At 38.3% G+C, this 4037-nt stretch overlaps 1 pseudogene; it reads left to right on the top strand.

The window, feature by feature from the left end:
- The first annotated feature begins 1790 nt into the window (after positions 1-1790).
- On the top strand, positions 1791-2218 carry LOC119051233 (mediator of RNA polymerase II transcription subunit 21-like; annotated as a pseudogene).
- The last annotated feature ends 1819 nt before the right edge of the window (positions 2219-4037 follow it).

Genomic DNA, 4037 nt, shown 5'->3' with positions numbered 1-4037 from the left:
TCCCTGGGTCCTTTTTCTTTTTTACTAAATCTCTCCACTCCTTAACTTCCCCCATCCCACTAGCTGTCATCTGCTCTCCATCTATGAGTTTGTCTCTGTTTTGCTTGTTAGCTCAGTTTATTCATTAGATTCCACATATGGGTGAAATCTTATGGTATTTGTCTTCCTTTGGGTTATTTCACTTGCCATAATGTTCTCCAGGTCCATCCACCCTGTTGCAAAGAGTAAAGTTTTCTTCCTTTTTATGGCCAAGTAGAATTCTATTGTATAAATTCCCCATAGTCATTTTATCCATTCATCTATTGATGGACATTTGGACTGTTTCCATATCTTGACGATTGTAAATAATGCTGCAATGAACATAGGGGTGCTTATGTTCTTTCAAATTAGGGTTTTCAGTTCCTTTGGCTATATTCCCAGAACTGGGATCACTAGGTCAGAAGGCAGATCCATTTTTAGTTTTTCGAGGTATCCCCATACTGCTTTCCACAGTCTATGTACCAGTCTGCATTCCCACCAACAGTGCAATAGGGTTCCTTCCCCTTTCTCTATATCCTCACCAGCATTAGTTGTTTGCTGATTTATTGATAATAGGACATACAGATGGCCAACAGACATATGAAAAGATGCTCAACATCACTAGTCATCAGAGAAATGCAAATTAAAACCACACTGAGATACCATCTCACACCTGTCAGAAAGGCTTGAATTACAATTTCTGTCACTCATGGAGGCTGCTGCTAAAGTCCACTAGGTGGCAGTGTGGTCGTGATTTCCTGGTAAACAGAAAAGAGGGTTGAATCTCGAATTAACAGGTTTTATTTTATTTTATTTTTTTCTCTGACATTTAGAAGTTTACAGTAGAAAATATTTGTGAAATAATAGCTGGCAAGCCAAACAATGACTATTGTGTGAAAAACCATTGACATATAAAATAAAACTTTTATAAGTAAGTAGTTAATGAATCATTTTATAAAAGTCAAAACAGCAAAAATGTCTGCTATGTTCCTCACTGATTCTTCTGATAGATGAAAGACATATCCAAAATATAGACAGGAGAACGAATAGGACAATCAATACCTCTTTTCCGACCCTTCCAAAACCCGGCTCGTTAGTTGTACCTAGCAGGCTCTCTCTGTTCCCAGGCTTCTCTTCTTTCTTGCCATCGAATCCACGGTCCCCTTTTCCTTTTGAAATGTTCTTAAGACAAATCCCTGACGAGTCGCCTCATGTAACTTTCACACTCTCTTCATTTGCCTTTCTTTGAAATTATGTGTAGAAACACCCTAACATTTTGCCGTTTAAAATTTCTCCGTTCTTTCTTACTCTGACAACACAACTTACTAGCTGTGTGATATTAGATAAGTTACTTAACTCCTCTGTACTACATTTTCTTTATCTGTAAAATGGGATGACAGTAGGACTAGCCTCTTAGGGTTACTGCAGGGTTTGCCTGAGTTAGCATAAGACCAGTGCTCCAGCTGGTCTTTGTGGGGCACAGGGTAAACACCACATAATAGTTTGCTCAGCAACCAGAGTGTAAGGGAAAGGGTAAGAAACTGTGCATTCTGGTTCCTTCACTTCTATTAGTGCCTTGTTAGTGCTGGGTGTGGAGCACATGCTCATTAAAATTTTAAATTAATGAATAAATACATGAATGGCTAAAGTATGATAGAGCACATGAGATGCATAAAGGGTGCTTTAAATACAATATGATATTTAACATTTGGAACATTTATGAACATATTGTTTTGCATGATTAATAAACAGGACATTTTGATGAGAGAAACATGGCAGATCTGCCCATGCAGCAGCAGGACATGGTGATCTCACCTGCAGAGCAGTTTTGGTTCATTCCATTGGAGTGTTGCAGCAACAGGGTGCTCCTGCCTCTTTTAGTAATATTCAGGCAGCAGTTCACAGATCAGCCAGCTAATCCTACAGCAGAATATGCCCACTTTTTTACAGCACTGATTGCAAAAACAGCAAAAAACATTGATGCTCAGATAGATTCCTAGCCAAGTGAAGAAGCTACAGCTGCTTTATAGGGTCCTAGCTCGTATCAGCTAGAAGAAGAAACCCACCACGCTGGATACACCTGGGCGATGTTGTTTATCGAGGGGATATGGAAAACACACAAAGCATACTTGCTGATATTGTGCAGTCACGGCTGAAGACAAGAGGTCGTACCCACAGCCAGTCTCTCCCAGACTCATAGTACCCGTACACACCATGTGGCTGAGAAAGAAACAATTTCGGTGTCACTAAGAATTCTGAATCAGATTTAGATGTAAGCCTTACAAACAGTTATAGAAACACTGAGCACTATAACACGTGCTATCTTTTTAGCTATTTTTAATAGTCTTCTATTTTCACTCTCAAAAATTAGCTTGTAAATTGCTATTGAACCAGGTTTATACCATCATTTTTTATTATCTGAATGAAATTGAGGCATCTATTGCAATAATGGTTATAATATAGTTAAATAAAAGTACTGTAAAATAGAATGTTTTATATAAATAAATCTCTAAAACTTTTAAAAATTTTATATTGATCAGATATTCTTAAACATTGAAGTAATAGTTAAGAACAGTTAGTTGAATCCCAAAATATTGATTTAGAGTAGTATACCTACTTAATTAGAAATTACCTTTGAGATCATTAACTTTCTTGCTTTCAGACCAGAAGCCAGGCCATTAAATTCAAGGATTATTTATTTTCTTTTTAAACTTACTGTTGCCACATTTTGGCAAAAGCCATTAGTATGATAAGTATGTTAAGTGTGGTTGATTTGGCTGTTAAAAATGTATGTGAGGAATACTCTTGACATTTTGTATTTTTGTATGGTTGTATCAATTTACACAATAATTTTTGGAACTGGCCTCTTTACTATCAAAATATAAACTTTTATTTTTAGAGCTGTACTTAGCCTTTTTCGCATTATGAGGCACTTTCTAAATGATCTGTATCAATTTACTGTGTACTTTCTTCCCCCTGGAAATGGTTTGTCTTCTTTTGAAGAAAGTATGCTAATACTCTCCTTCTTCCACCATAGCATAATGTTCTCCAGGTTCATCCGTAGTGTCTGTCACAAAGGGTAAAATTTTCTTCCTTTTTCCCTGGCTGGTGTGGCTTAGTGCATTGAGCACCGGCCTGAGAACCAAAAAGTTGCCAGTTTGATTCCCAGTCAGAGCAAATGCCTGGGTTGCCAGCCAGCAGCTTATCCCTTTTGTTCTCCTTCCCTTCTCCTCTCTCTAAAGACAAATAAATAAAATCTTTTAATTTTTTCTTCTTTTTTATGGCTAAGTGATATTTCATTGTGTAAATGCCCCATAGTTTTATCCACTCACCTACTGATGGACACTTGGGCTGCTTCCACGTCTTGGCAATTGTAAATAACGCTGCGATGAACATAGGGGTGCTTATGTTCTTTCAAAGTGTTTTGAAAGACAAATACCGTATGATTTTACTCATATGTGCAATCTAGTGAACAAAGTGAACTAACAATGAAAATGGGGACATACTCACAGATTGAGAGCAGGATGACAGCTATGGTGGGGGAGGTTAGGGGTGGAAAGATTGAGCAAAAAGGAGAAAGAACTCATGGACATGGTGGGCATGGACAGCAGAGTGGTGATTGCTGGGGGGCATATTAGGAGACTAAATGGTAAAGGGAAAAAATACAATAATCATCAATTAAAAAAATACTCTTTACCGGAAAAATTAGGCTTGGAGGAAGACAAATTGATCTTTCATATATATGGAGTAAATTTCTAAACTCAAAGGGTCTGAACATCCCTGGAAATAGCTGGAACTAAAATAACAGAAATCATTTTGGGGAGGGAATTTCTTGGAACAGAGAAAATGTTACTGAACACACAAGATCGCGGAGGCGCAGTCACCGGCCCGGGCTCGGCGCAGCCCACGCACAAGGGATCAGCCTGCTCTCCTGTCGCTCTGGGCCGTTGCCTCGCAGGCTCGCCAAGATGTCGGGGGCTTGCTTTTATGTTTTAAATCATAATCTTGGCCTTTTAAAG

Source organism: Artibeus jamaicensis, unplaced genomic scaffold (genome assembly GCF_021234435.1).
Source record: "Artibeus jamaicensis isolate MK-2021 breed Jamaican fruit bat unplaced genomic scaffold, CSHL_Jam_final contig_387, whole genome shotgun sequence".
Lineage (NCBI taxonomy): Eukaryota > Metazoa > Chordata > Mammalia > Chiroptera > Phyllostomidae > Artibeus > Artibeus jamaicensis.
The sequence above is the reverse complement of the archived record's forward strand: the minus strand, read 5'-3'. Positions and strand labels throughout refer to the sequence as shown.